At 47.7% G+C, this 15,314-nt stretch overlaps 1 protein-coding gene across 3 annotated transcripts in view; it reads left to right on the top strand.

Moving 5' to 3' along the window:
• Nucleotides 1-709: 709 nt before the first annotated feature.
• The window catches only part of raph1a (Ras association (RalGDS/AF-6) and pleckstrin homology domains 1a), a 60,777-nt gene continuing 46,172 nt past the window's right edge, over nt 710-15,314 (top strand). For 2 of the 3 annotated variants that reach the window (XM_061053686.1, XM_061053683.1), the window contains exon 1: nt 715-795. The gene's annotated coding sequence lies outside the window, so the exon portion shown is untranslated. Of the gene's footprint in view, nt 796-15,314 lie in introns of all 3 variants that reach the window. The other variant, XM_061053684.1, reaches the window with a different exon arrangement.

The following is a 15,314-nucleotide window of genomic DNA, read 5'->3' as shown; positions in this document are numbered from 1 at the left end:
CAGTTCCCAACCCAAGTCCCCACATCTGCCTATCTTGTTATCGTCTGTGCCCTAATCAGGACCAGAAGTAACAAATGGAAGTAGGTGGAGAGAAAATGTGGAACCACAAACGCAGGAGGAAAGTGTTCAGTCAGGTAGGAATCAAGTGTGACTTCTATGAATCAACAATCGAGCTCCTTTTTTTGCAGCCAGTCGAGCAGCTGTATGTGTGCCATCAGGCAGGAGGCAGGTTTACGGCTGCTCTCCTCTGAACCCTGCAGCTGTGCTCCCTTCTTTTTACTCAGTCTTCATCATTGGCGAGTTTATTGTGAAAATCCCGGCCGGAAGTTGCCTCACCTCCCTGCCTCGACCTTGACGTCAGTGTTCAGCGGCGTTGGGATTCAGTGTGGCAGTAAGCAGCAGGGGAAATCAGGGAAATCTGGGCTATCTCGGGAACGGGGAGTCGGTGAAAACCGGGAGCGAACCGGCAGAAAATTCCGCCGAAGCTTTTGACGGCACGACCGCGGGGGCTCCTGCCAGACTCGGCTCCTCTGTGTGCCGGCTTGCTGGCTGCGGTTTTTCCCCCCCCCACCACCACCCCTGAAACCTCCCTGGATCCACCACAGTAAGTAGCCCACTTCTCCTTCACCTTAATGCACCCCAATCCGAAGCACATTCTCCCCGATGCCTTTCCCTTTTCCTTTCTGCCCTGGACGTGGAGAGAGGACTCTGTTCGATCCTCCACATCAGAAGGTGTTATTGTGTCAGAGCGGGTCCTGTAATTAACATCCACCGGAATAAACGCCAATTAATCCGGTGAGTGGCTGCATGTGTCTGCAGAGAAAGGAGAAGGGGTGGGGGGGGGGGGGTGACAGAGAAAAACGCTTCATGGAGAGAAAAACTGGCTTTCACTCGCTGCAGGTTGTTAAATGCATCCACGGAGAGGCTGCATATGTTTGATTTATTGCCTGTGAGCGGCTCCCTTCGCGGTGCGTGTGTGTGTGTGTGTGTGTGTGTTTTTCTGGATTGCTGGTGTTGGACGCTGCAGGGCCTTGCAGAGCGACCCTCTCCTCTCCTCTCCTCTCCCGGCCTGGATGCGCAGGTTCGCCGGGGGAGCAGCAGCAGCAGCAGCAGCAGCAGCAGCAGCAGCAGCAGCAGCCGGCTGACAGCGCCTCTCCGGCCGGGATTATTTGCCGTCCATCGCTGCAGCTCGGAGGCCGGGCCGTGCCGAGCTGACACAAGCAAGGCGTGGCATTCATCTTACATTACACATTACATGGGCGTGCTCCCCAGTTCAGCTGCTGCACTGCTAAACATGTACACCTATTTAATGCATTGCACAGACATAACCGCGAGAATGTGACCCAGTCTGTGTGAGCTGCTTTTCGTTTTAAAATGTGTATTTATTTCAGGAGGAGCATGGCTGGGATGTAGCCTCGAGCTTCATTTAGGATTCATTTAAAATTCAGCATCATCAGACATGCAGGCCTGCCATATGCCTGTCTGTCTGTCTATCTACCCGTCTCTCCATCCTGTCCTCATGCTATACTGTTCATAGACTGTCTCTCTGTCTGACTCCATGCAGGTTGCGGGGATGTTTCTCTGCTGGCCTGGTACCATCCATCCTCGTCTCTAAATCAGAGTGTTTCTGGTGTCTTTACGCTCAAAATGGTGTGATTAAGCAGCCGGAGTGAACAGGGTAGGGTTAGGAGTGATGGATTTGGGTCAAATGTCTCGTGTTTGATGTGTAACGGTGAACATGTTTGGTGTTGAAGTTCAGGTTTCGCATGTAAATCATGATGTGAAAAGCTTCCACCAACACTTTGCATGGTTGAAGAATCCTTCCTGCGCGTGATCAAATGTTGAGTTTTGTCAGCGCGCACATGAACATTAAGAGTGAGGTTCGGATACGTCAGTGAAAGCTTTAATGCAGCGCTGAGTGTTGTTCCAGTCAGGAGACAGAACGCAAACCAGGAAGTCCTTCTGCACGATTGATTGGCAGATAAATTCAGTCCGAGTTGGACTGCACTTTGGCATCGGCGGAGCTGGGCATGACTTTTCATTCTTGGCCTCTCGCTGACACGAAGTGAAGGAAGCTGTTTGTAGATGTAGAGATGTCGTCAACCGAAAGCCCGGACGCTCTGTGATTTTAAGGTCGTCATAATAACAGATCTTGAAGCGTAGATACGAAACAAGTAAGTCAATTAGTCGCCTCACAAGCGAGGAGGTTCCTGGTTTGAATTCCCAGTCTGACAGGAGCCTCTCTGTGTGGAGTTTGCATGTTCTCCCCGTGCATGTGTGGGTTCTCTCCGGGTACTCCGTCTTCCTCCCACAGTCCAAAGACATGCTCGGTGGGTTAACTGGTGACTCTAAATTGTCCGTAGGTGTGAATGTGAGTGTGGCTGGTTGTCCCTCTCTATATGTCCGCCCTGTGATTGGCTGGTGACCGGTCCAGGGTGATTTTGATGCAGCCATTATCGCCTGTTTTGCTGATATACCGACTGACGCCTTCTACTGGAGTTATTTCCAAAACGTTCTTTACCTAAACGTCCTTTAGACCCTGAAATATGTAAAAGCAGGCATGTAGTTGGGATCCGTATTAATGGTGAACTCCCAGCATCTTCAAACCTGGACTTCCCCGTTAACACAGACGCATGTGAATCACACTGAGCTGCACGGTGAACCATCTTCACTCACAGTCACCGGCAACGGGGGATTGGTTTTCTCAACCCTAATCCGTGCCGGGACCCGTCAAGAGTGAAGCGGGTCATCATCCAGACAGACTTGAGATGTTACCTCCTCTGCAGCAGTCGCGTGCAGCAAAGTGGGGCAAGCATGGAGCATCTCCCCGTGGTGTCGAGGGTTAACTGGAGTATAAAAATTCCCTCCTGCCCTACTTCCTCTGAAGTCTGCCCCGGCTGTGTCCAACACAGCCACTCAGCTCGAGCTCCACGTCTGAGACCTCCCGGGGGTCCCGTTGACTTTCCTTCATTACTCGTCACAGCGGGTGAGGGTCCATCCTGCGCTGTTTGAAGGTTGTTATCGCGACACTTGAGCGTACCACGTTTTAAGGGGACGTGATCTCCGTTATTTTAATGATCGATGGAATCAAAAAGTCCCTTTTTAAAGAAATACATATCTTCGGTCTTTTTACTAAAAACTCCAGCGAGCAAAAGAGAGAGAGCACGCATAAATCGATCAGATATGTTGGACCGATACAGAAACTCTCCCAACAAACATCAGTGTGCAGAAGTTCAAGCAATAAATCGACATTATGAGCTGAAGACTTTAGTCGATGTGGTTTTGAAACTGTTTTTTTTATCCATATCTTTTAAAAATATGGTATAGGAACAGTATTTCTTTGGATTTTTTTGTTGATTGTGTCTTTATATTTTGTGTCCTTTAAAATGCATTTTAGCAGCACGGCCGGCGGAATGTGTCCTCGTACCAAAACGGTAGAACAGGTTGATGAGTAAGGACAGTGGCTAGAGTATAAAAGAGGGAGAGGGAGAGAGAGAGAGAAACCTGGGACGCCTGCCTGGAGGAGCACTGACGCTGTACGTGGGGTGTGACCTGACCGGACTGTCCGCCTTGAGGACCGTAGCCTTCGTACATGGGGCGGGTGCACAAACCACTAGGCTACCGGCGCCCCAGAAACATCCTCTCTGAGTGAATGTGCTTTAATGTCCTAAATCACTCAAAGAGTTTGTGTGTCATGAATCCTATCGTGTGAGTCATCAGGACGTGTTTATGGTATCTGGATATTTTCGCTCCACTCGTCTGATCGGCTGGCTGTCTGTCTGTTTGTTTGTTTGTTTTCAGCATGAAGTCGAAGAAATGTTTTACACAAACAGGAAATCATAAAAGACTGAAGCCAACTCACGACAATTCAACTATGACTGGACTGCTGCTGGCTCGGACTTCACAAACAAACAAACAAACATGTTTTTATGCTTCATGCAGATTGTCATGCAGCTGGTTCGAACATGTTGTCTTAATGTCTCACAGCTGTTTGCAGCTCTGTTCAACAACTTTATACTCCAAATCTATACTCCATGTAAACACGGCTCTGACAACAACACAGCCAGCGGGACTCGAGCTTCTCACTCATTGTAGACAGTCATGACTCACAGAGACATTTACACAGGATAGACTGGATTTCTGATGTATTTAACGTGTCACACATTCTGCCTTAAATGCAAAGTCTTCTCTTGAGTCCTGTCTGTGGTCATGGCACGAGACCTCGTCACAGCCCTCATAGCCAATATTAAAACCTTTCATGAAGCTGAATCAAACTCTTGAGTTTCCTGCACCCCTCCTTTGATCGGAGACTGTGGTGTGAATTGCACATTTGTATTTCTTGCCAGCAGACAGACCTGCAGCCCGAAGCATCCACATGCATCATGTGTGCTTCCTCTCAGCAGCTCAGTACTCATCCTGTAAACATCGGACTCAACGCACTCCCTACATCTGTATCAGCTGCTCCGGAGCCGTGTGTCACATTATTCTCCCTGAGGTCAAACCTGGTCACCATCTGATGCCGTTGTTTTCCTCTGTCGGTCTGTCTTTTCTCTGCGAGCTTTTCTTCCGCCAAGCGTATGGAAAAGTCATCCCTCCTTTTCTTTTTTTTTTTTTTGTCAGGAAATTCCTCCTGGTCCCGAGGGTGAGACAGACAGAGGGCCTGTGAGGAGCTGCAGAGCACATCTGCTGCAGGCCTCGCTTCATTCAGCCTCTTTCATGTTGTTGTTGTCGCACCGCCTCCGCTCTGAAGTTTAATGAAGCTGTTAAGGAGGCGGATTTGAAACTTTTCGATGTCCTCGATGCGTGCAAGAAAACTTGGACATTTAAGATGTATGACGCCATCAGAGCACCTTCATGTGTGCTCGCTGCATGTGAAACAGCCTTTTGGTAAACAGCTGGGATTTGGAGTCCCTGCCCTTGTTGTATTTTCAACTAGCTACAAAATAACATATAAAAAGAAAATTGCATGAGAGCAAGCAGCAACCTCCGGTGTTGAAAAATGAAGCCAATGCTGAAGTGTAAAATCTTTCAGTTCCTCGAGTGTCCACTAGAGGCTGGCTGCAGAAGCACAGGAAGTCACATACACACCTCTACCATCTCCGTGCTCTACTGAACCTGCTGCATTATGTTTCCTGTTCTCCAGTACGTTCTTCTCCACTCTTTAGTTCAGATTGAGATTCTGTTTAACTACACGTAGCATTGATAGAAAGACACATATTCTCATTAGAGCGTCGTGTAGAGGACTCTGCTGCTTCGTCCAGCACTTCCAGGTTGATCTTTTTACGTCACGTCTTACCTCAGGAGACCTCAGGAGAGGGATGGTCTCCCGCTGTGAGGTGCATGTGTGAACAACCAGGTCAGGAGGATTTCAGAAGCAGTCCTCCTGAAACCCTCCTGATATTTTCAGGAGTACATCATTTGTGAAAACAGCTTCAGACAGCTCTCGACAGTTCAACAGCTTCGTGCTGTTGATCTTCAGGTTTTTTCCGAGCCAGCTGCCCGAGAGGAGAAATGAAGGATAACCCCAGAACCTGAATGTAGTCTCAGCCTGGACCAGCTGGCCAGCAGAGGTAGATTATACATATGAACATGTACGGTAATACAGTGACCTAGTTTCAGTCAGGTGGAGATTAGATACTGGATTAAGTTTTAAAGGAAGGCTGAACACAATCCTGGTGTTTAATTTTTACGTTTTTATCAGAGCAACACACAAACACACACTAATTCAACAGAGCGACACAATCATGATGAGCAGAAATGATAAAGACAAAAACGAAATGAAAAAACTTCCTGTTAAAGCCGGACTCAAACGCCAAAGTTTTTCCGAAGTTTACCAGAAAAGAGTCATTAAAATTATCCTTTAGCTATAGAAGATGTAGCATGAAGCTAAAGGCGATGAAGACGCACCGACTCAGCGAGAGGTGAAGATTGTTGAAGGACATTTTAAGGTCACATCATGTTGTTTAACCACACGGGCAGCCTGTGTTCTCTGTACAGACTCAACACACCCCTATAAAGATCTGCGTTTGTCTTTTAATCAGCTAACATGTATTAATGTTGGTTATTGTGTGTGTGTGTGTGTGTGTGTGTGTGCTGTTTGTTGTTGAAACAGACAACTGGCAGATGAATGCTATGAGTCAGCCTGTGAGACTCACACACACACACACACACACACACACACACACACACACATAGGCAGCATTAATGGAGAATCCAGATGAGGTAACACTACTCCCCTCTCCTCTGTCTCCCTGAAGTTAATTACTCTGTAAACTTAACACTATGGACACAGACAAACAACAGAACAGTAAAAAAAAAGACCTCATGATGTCTTTAACAAATGTTAACATTTTCATTTTCAAGAAAATCTGATATCGGGATATCACTGGTAGTTCGTGGTACGAGCAGCAGGGAAAAACACGCTCATGATATGCACCCCAGGAAATATCTAGATCATTTCAGGAGCAGCAGCAGCGTGCAATGTGCAGCAGCAGCAGTAGAGCAGCGTACAGCAGCAGCGTGCAGCAGCAGCGTGCAGCAGCAGTAGAGCAGCGTGCAGCAGCAGTAGAGCAGCGTGCAGCAGCAGTAGAGCAGCGTGCAGCAGCGTGCAGCAGCAGTAGAGCAGCGTGCAGCAGCGTGCAGCAGCAGTAGAGCAGCGTGCAGCAGCAGCGTGCAGCAGCAGTAGAGCAGCAGCAGTAGAGCAGCGTGCAGCAGCAGTAGAGCAGCGTGCAGCAGCAGTAGAGCAGCAGCAGCGTGCAGCAGCAGTAGAGCAGCGTGCAGCAGCAGCGTGCAGCAGCAGTAGAGCAGCGTGCAGCAGCAGTAGAGCAGCAGCAGCGTGCAGCAGCAGCAGCAGCATGCAGCAGCAGTAGAGCAGCAGCAGCAGCAGTAGAGCAGCGTGCAGCAGCAGTAGAGCAGCAGCAGCAGCAGTAGAGCAGCAGCAGTAGAGCAGCAGCAGCAGCAGCAGTAGAGCAGCAGTAGAGCAGCGTGCAGCAGCAGCAGCAGCAGCATGCAGCGTGCAGCAGCAGTAGAGCAGCAGCAGCAGCAGTAGAGCAGCAGCAGTAGAGCAGCAGCAGCAGCAGTAGAGCAGCAGCAGCAGCAGCAGTAGAGCAGCAGCAGTAGAGCAGCAGCAGCAGCAGCGTGCAGCAGCAGCGTGCAGCAGCAGTAGAGCAGCAGCAGCAGCAGTAGAGCAGCAGCAGCAGCGTGCAGCAGCAGTAGAGCAGCAGCAGCAGCAGCTCTGTCTGTCTCTCTGTGTCTGTTTAATTCCACACAGATGTCGAGTCATTTTGGCAGCTGATGCTGTGTTGATGCACGGCCCTCGCTTTTGGAAAATGTAATCTCATTTCTCTTTTTTATGTTTTTTTATCCTTTTATTGTCCCATTAGTGTTTTTCCTTCGCTGCTCTCGCGCCAAGCCACTCTCTCTCTCTCTCTGTCAGTGTTCATGTCCCTCGCCCATCGTGGAGATGCAGGGGCAGGCTGTGCAGCTGGAAATCAGGACTGTAGAAGAAATGTGTGCCTGAGACGTGTTGGAAGAATACAAATCCTTTTCTTAACATTTTAATTCAGGAAAACAATGATTGGCTGTGAGAAGGCGATTGGAATTTGTATATGTTGTGACTCTTAGGTAAAAAAAAAAACAAAAAAAAAACATAAAAGCTGTTTTCACACATGCACTCCTGAAAATATCTAGAGAAAGAAAGCTCACCCCCCCGCCCCCTCCTCTTTAGAGTCGATGCTCACGCAGGCTGCCATGTGGCGGACACTGAAGCTTCAGTGTTTAGCCTGCTCTGCATCGGTCTGTAAACCTTTCTGCGTTCTAACCTCTCTCCATTTTTTCAAAAGCATCTCCAATATTGATCCTAGTTTGAGCACGTTTCTGCTCATGGAGCTTAAAACCGCCGACCTTCTCTGGTCCAAACAAATCCAGACCATTCAGGACCAGAATCTAAACTTAGAAGAAGGACATACTGGCTGCTAGAACAGAGGATGTTAGCACGTTAGCCCACATTGTAGTAAACCTTCAAAGCAGTAAGAACAAGTCACAAAAGTATTGCTAATTATAGTCCACCCTGAGCTCCACTACATTTCCTACAGCATGTGCGTGTGTGTGTGCGTGTGCGTGTGCGTGCGTGCGTGTGCGCGCGCGTGTGTATGTGTGTGTGTGTGTGTGTGTCACTGACATAAGAAGGAGATGGCATTATTATAAAGTGTGTGTATATGTGTAAGAGGTCAAACAGAGTAAGTGTGTGTTTTGGGTTTGTCGGTTGGTCAGTCGGCCTGGTTAGGAGAAACTGACAGTCAGTCTCTGTGTGTGTGTGTGTGTGTGTGTGTGTGTGTGTGTGTGTGTGTGTGTGTGTGTGTGTGTGTGTGTGTGTGTGTGTGTGTGTGTGTGTGTGTGTGTGTGTGTGTGTGTGTGTGTGTGTGTGTGTGTGTGTGTGTGTGTGTGTGTGTGTGTGTGTGTGTGTGTGTGTGTGTGTGTGTGTGTGTGTGTGGGGGGGGGGGCTTGGGGAATCTGTTGATACTGTAAGCCTGTCTGTTTTCCATTGCTCACACTAAGAGAGAAAAGTACAGGCGTTCAACCTGTGTGTGTGTGTGTGTGTGTGTGTGTGTGTGTGTGTGTGTGTGTGTGTGTGTGTGTGTGTGTGTGTGTGTGTGTGTGTGTGTGTGTGTGTGTGTGTGTGTGTGTGTGTGTGTGTGTGTGTGTGTGTGTGTGTGTGTGTGTGTGTGTGTGTGTGTGTGTGTGTGTGTGTGTGTGTTGATATTATGGCTTGGAGTACTCCTGGAACAGCTACTGTTTTTCTGTGCTGGCTCTTTCATTGGTGAAAACACGCACACTCACACGTGAAGCGGGTCAGATCCAAACCACAGCTACCTCCTACATCCAGACAGCTCTCTCCCGTCCAGATGGAAAGTATGCGAAGCTTCTGTCTGTCCGCCGACTTTTGTCTCAGTGTGAATCAACACAGTGTGTGTAGACGTCCACCATGAGACTCTGCTGTCTATGTGCGGAGTGCGAGACGGGGATCAGCTGTGACAGGTCATGGCGGTATCTGTGCTGAAGTCCAGAAACAAACTCACTGTTTATAATTTGCTGTGAGTTTGGAAAAAAGGCACAACACAATATCTGTACAAGAGTCGACTTGTCCCTTTTAAACAATTCACCTCAAGTCCTCTTGACGTGTTTGGAAAAATGTGAGGATGGAAAGTGAAGGAGGACTTTGCTCTTCAGAAATATTTACTGTGAAGGTTTCTGTCAGCGAGGATCAGTGTGCCCGAAAGCTCCTGTTGTCTTGAGCATTCACGAGGGCAACAACTAGGAATTCCGTTTGGTGCACTTTGGTGCCGACCAAAGGTCTCTGAGTGCAGCTGATGTAAAACATTTAAGGCCGTCTTGAAAACAGTGCGACATGCAGTAGGGATGCAACAATACAGTCAGCCGGGCAGTTCAATACGTACCTCGGCTCTTTGGTCACGGTTTTCCGGTTCGGTTCTGAGGGGCAAGGTGTTGGAGTGTTTCCTTTGTTGATTGGTGGTGGTATTCCATTCTTGAGAGTTTAAGGCACATTTTGCAGGAACAGCGAGGGGTTACTCTCCAAACCAGCAGGGGGCAGCAGCAGTCTGATATTCGTCACGCAAATCGGGGGAAACCTGAAGACGCGGACTGAGGATTTACAAAAAGCATTTTTCTGCTGAACATGTTTCAGAATAACTCGACTTGAGAAAACGTCCCAAGTTATGGAGACGGGAAAAAGAGAAGAGATGTCTGCACTCCTCTTTTTTTTTTTAATTTAAGATTTTTATTTTTATGCTTTTTGTGCCTTTAATGGATAGACAGGACAGTGGATAGAGTCGGAAATCAGAGAGAGAGAGAGAGAGTGGGGAATGACATGCGGGAAAGAGGCCACAGGTGGGAAGTGAACCCGGGCCGCCCGCTTGAGACGACAGCCTCCATACATGGGGCGCGCGCACTAACCACTGCGCCACCAGCGCCCCATGTCTGCACTCCTCTTGACTTATTGTTTGTTTTCCTTCGTCACTTCCTTCTCTCTCCTCGTGCCCTGATTCGCTGCCTGAGAACCAATCAGAGTGATTTTCTCTGCCTGACTGGTCGCCTCCGATTTTACATGTTGAAAAATCCAAAAAGCCTCCGACAACCCCCGACCAGAACCTTTGAGCCCCGACCCGCCCCTTGACTATCGGCCGGGTTTGTACCTTCCTTAAAGGACAGTGAATTGAGTGGAGACGCGACCCTGTTTGAGGGCGCTGTATGATTGGTTGAAGATCAAGTTTTAGTCCGTCATGTCTGCAGGCCAAGTCAGGGCAAGAACGTCTGACTCTTTATCGCCTTATTTTATGAAAGACTTAAAAATTGCGTAGTCTAAATCCGACATGAGCACACTTAAGCAAGAAGCCTCAAGTGCTCCCTGTGTGTTTACACATGGATTGAGATTCAGCAGAAACCTGGGCCCGGTGTGAAGACCTTAATCTCACGTAATGTCAGCTATGATGCATCTCCAGCCGGCCAATCAGCAGCTCTTTTGCACCCTTCTGCTTCTGTGTGCATTCAGTTGTAATGTATTGATTGGATAGACTCATGCTTCATGCCAGAGCAGCTGCAGGGTGAAGACGTCGACACGTTATAAAATCACCTTCTCGGGTTGGTTTGAATACTCCACGGCAGGTGCAGCTGCGCCTGAGAGCGTCCCGGCTGAGAACTTGTTAGAACTGGAGCAGCTCTGATGGTTTGGAGCTGAGTCAGACGACGTCTCTTTCTCTGCTCTGTTATTATATGATTAGCCCAACGACTCTGTAAGTAGGCCTACACTTTGTTTTGAAAGTGTATGTGTCTGAGCAGGACTGTTTAGCTGTGAAGACTCATTACTCGCCTCTTCTTCTCTCAGACTTTTGTGTGTGTGTGTGTGTGTGTGTGTGTGTGTGTGTGTGTGTGTGTGTGTGTGTGTGTGTGTGTGTGTGTGTGTGTGTGTATGTGTGTGTTGGTCGGTCCTAAAGCAGTTAGATCATAACGTCAGCAATCACACACACTATCAGTTATTCTTAGACCTATACGCCCAAAGAGTCCATTAATAAGGATTTGTTCTCTCACATGTTGAAAAGGCTGTCGTTGGTTCTTGATGCTGATGTTGTTTCTGGCAGGAGCAGATTAATCCGAGGACAGACCGTGGAAAGCTTGACTTGACTTTTTACTGCGAGGCACTTACTGTGGGTGTCACCGTGGGTGTTGAAGGAAAAGTCGACTTGTTCACCACAAGGAGCTCAAATTGGCCAGTTTCTGGAGTTAGTTTGGTGAGACTGTTTAATGTCGACACCCGGCAGTGTAATATTTTGGAGACATGGCGCGGTTGATTCGACGGACCTCTCTTAACTACCACAAAGATAACCAATATTCAAATGTGTTCTTTTAAAGGTTTTCGGGCCACAGACTGCGTTTTTTTTTTGGGCTCACCATCCTGAGCACTAAACGTCGCCGTGCTCACAGCGCTCTCAGTAAAAATCAGTTCAACTTTCGGGGACAGCTCCTCAATATCTCTTCTCCCTCACCAATCAGAATGACGACCGGGCGGGACTTACAACATCAGGCCTTGTCAACAACAATGGTGGTCCGACTCGTCCCTGAAAGTTTGTCAGCATACGTTTGATTGGACCTGCAAGAGTACGTTTGAGGACCACCTACAATCAAAAACAGAGAGAGAGAGAGAGACAGCGTGCACGCGAGAGCTCGTCACTTCAGCAAACTGTCCCTCGTGCAGACACATCAGCAGGAGCTGGACGCGAGTTTGTTGATGACTTTGTGGCTGTGTGTGCAGAATCAGTAAATTCAATTCAAACAAGCGGCTCCGTCCGTTTCAGGTGACGCAGCAAATCAAGGAGGAGCGTCGCCAGGACACGGGAGTAGCCTGCGTTCAGGTGACAAAATGTGGTCACATCGTATAAACGCAGAATTCAGGACAATCAGAATGGGAAAAAAAATTTAAATAGGACCCTTTAACACGTTATAAATGTAAAGATCACCATCGACGTCTTCAGCAAGCAGCAGTGAGTCTATTTGAACGCCAGAAAATGTAATTCTTCAGATTGTGTTTTTCTCCCAGTCCCACCATCGTGTCAACTGGACCCTGTTTGATTTGTTCAGACTCCGCGGGGTCTTTCTACGACTTCTGCGCTAACGTGTGCAGCGAACACAGGATACAGACACAGATGAGTTCACCCGACCACGGCAGTCTTTCTCTTCCGAGCTCAGCAGCTCACTGACCTTGCATGGAGCGTTTGAGACGGCGTTCAATCAGCGAATGTGTGTGTCAAAGCAGAGAAGCTGGGTGCTGTGATTTTCCCTGACAGTTCTGCAGTGCGACCAGCTCCTCTGCAGCAACACTCGACCTGTGTGTGTGTGTGTGTGTGTGTGTGTGTGTGTACCCTCTGTAATGCTTGTTGTCAGAACAGAGACGATAAGGAAAACCTCAATGGTTTTGTAGTAGCTGTACGTCGCTGTTTTTCCACTGTGTGTCGCAAAGGTTTCCAGAATCAGCTCTCACAAATCAGACGGAAGTGTGTAGATGCACCCTGAGGGGGTCTCGCATGCTTAAACTGTGCCACTGTGCCCCTCCATCCGCACAGCAGGGGGTTTACAACACTGACCACAGATTCCTCCATTCATTAGACAAAGACAACGTTTACTGCGCTCGCCCACGCCGATATCATGATATCATGGATGAAGGTGGTGGGAAATGCCAAAATAATGCCAATCACAACTTCCCAGAGTCTGCAGTTTTTTAGAGACAGGAGAGCGGATAGAGCCAGAAATCAGAGAGAGAGAGAGAGGGCAATGACATACGGGAAAAGAACCAAAGGTCAGACTCGAACCCGGGCTGCCCGCTTGCAGAGCCACATTTTACTTTTTTTTACATTAATTAAACTGACTAGCGAAACAACTTGAGCATGATACCTGTAGGCGCTGCCAAGCGTGGGATCCAGATTTGATAGCTGCTGCTGCTTTCTGACCCTTTTTCACATTTAAGTTTTTATTGTTCTTATTTATTGCATCGACTGTGGAGGCAGGTAAATGTTCCGTAGTGTATTTTTTTTGTTCATCAGAAGTTAACAACTTCATCTTTGCTGCCCTGCGCAGATATGAACATGTTGCTTTTAGCAGGTCGCCGTTACTTTAACTGAGGAAAACAATCACAAATTTTACGTGTCAGCAAAACTTCTCGCAAACTGCCCGGCCAGATTGGAAATTCAGGAAATGCCGTGGCACATCAGCCAAGCTGTTTGCAGTCAAGTTACATCCTGAAAAACAGATGTTTTTAGATGTTTGTTGCACTCAGCAGTTTCTAAATCATGAACATGTTGAACTGTTTTGTCATTTGAATTCACCCAGGTTTATTTTCAGTTCCAGTCTCGCGTTGGCCGTCTTCGGCACGCTGCTGTTAACGGCGACCTTCCTGCTGCACATCTCTATTCTCCTCTGTATTTATTCTGCAGTCTCTGCCCTCCAGTGCTGGCAGCCTGGACCCCATTTGAAGCAAAGCAGGCTGCACATTGAACCCGAGGGTGTGTGTCAGTGCAGTAGACAGTGTTAAGTAGGTTGTGAGTCTGTGTGCTCGCTTGTTACCAGGCAGATCAGTGTATAATAACTTCTTGCAGCTCTGGCACAGTTATGGGTGTTAATTCCCACTTGATCTATTAATTACCGGCAGCGAAAAAGTGTTCACATTTTAAAAGTTCAAGCTTCAGTAACGTCATCTGTAGGTTTTAAATGTTGTCCACAGTGATTTCCAGCTTTAGGAACACACTTCAGAGTAGGTGGCACTACACTTAAACTGTTGACCTGTCTCTGTACGTGTGCAGCCTTCAGCCGCTGTAGACTAAACTGTCTGCTGTCAAGAGACAAGCTGTTCTAAGTCGGTGCGTTGGGGGTTATCTACCACCCCCCCCATGCCTAAAGCGCCTCAGCTGCAAGTGCCCCTCATACACACACATTCATCTGTGCTGGTGAGGACACGCAATCAACTTGATTAATTCCCAAACTCCTAACCCAGATTTAATAGTCAAACGTAACCGTACAAGTCCCAACCTCCAGTCACTTTAAGAAGCAAGAGATGGTCAACATTTACTCAGTTCTATTTGGTCCCAACAAGTGCGCAATCTAACACTGTCATAGTATTTAAAATGTATTTAAATTTAAGAATTATTGTTGGGCTTTTTAATTAATTAATATTTAAACTTATCTGCAAATCAGTGTCTCAAGTCTTCATCTTAAAATATTGGGAACCGCCAAAAGGTCCTCACAATTCAGTACTATTCTCTCTATATGGTCCCCACAAAGGTAGATAAGTAAAATAACAAGTAGACACACATTCCAACACGGATATGATATTCAATCTTCAGTCCTTTTTCAAAACAGTCTTGGGAAAGGCTAAAAAGTCCTCTCAATGCACAAAATCTCCAATGCTGGTGCGCGCGGTGGCCTTGTGGTTGCTGCGCCCCATGTGCAGAGGCTGTAGTCCTCGAGAGCAGGCGACCCGGGTCCGACCGGTGGCTCCTTCCCATATGTCATTCCCCACTCTCTGTCCCCAGTTTCTGACTCTGTTCACTCCCTAATCTCATAAAAAACATAAAAAGCTAAACAGGTCTTACATTTTATTTCCGATGCTATATGGTCCCCACACAAATACGCCCGTGGGTGGCAGACTCAGACGGCAGAACAAACACCTAGCTGTGGGAGTGTCACCCACCTGGGGGAGGGGTTACTGCCCTTTGTGATGTCATGAAGGGAAAATCTCCAAACGGGCCTGTTTGAGCACACATTTTCTGAAAAGTGGAGCAGGCAAAAGACGGAGAAGATGGACTTTTCTCATCATTGGGGGGTTTGTAGACGGACTAGAGACACATATAAGTGTTAGAGAAACATGGGGAAGAGGATTTTGGATTACATGTGACTTTTCAGTTTGTTTGGACCATACTGCCCACTTTTAAAGTCCATCCTTCTTTTTTCCTTGTACTGAACCCATCTGTCGTTCCTCCAAAACATCAGTGGATAAAACCACACGAGGATGCAGAGATGTTACGTAGCAGAGCTGAACTATCACAGTAAGGTTGATGGATGTATCTAAGGGTTGGATGATGCTTGAGCAATGTTGAACACATTTCTGTATCGTCTCTGTTGTTTTAAATCAGATTTCCAAGTCTCACTCGGAGCGACGTAATGAAGAGGTGAGGCTATTGTGTTCAGATTTTAAAGCCTCTGTTTTGGCAGGTCATGTCGTTGCATAATTCCCTTTTAATGCGGCCCTTGGG

Source organism: Labrus mixtus, chromosome 13 (genome assembly GCF_963584025.1).
Source record: "Labrus mixtus chromosome 13, fLabMix1.1, whole genome shotgun sequence".
In the NCBI taxonomy this organism is placed as follows: domain Eukaryota; kingdom Metazoa; phylum Chordata; class Actinopteri; order Labriformes; family Labridae; genus Labrus; species Labrus mixtus.
Note: the sequence above shows the minus strand (reverse complement) of the source record. Positions and strands in the feature narration are given on the sequence as shown.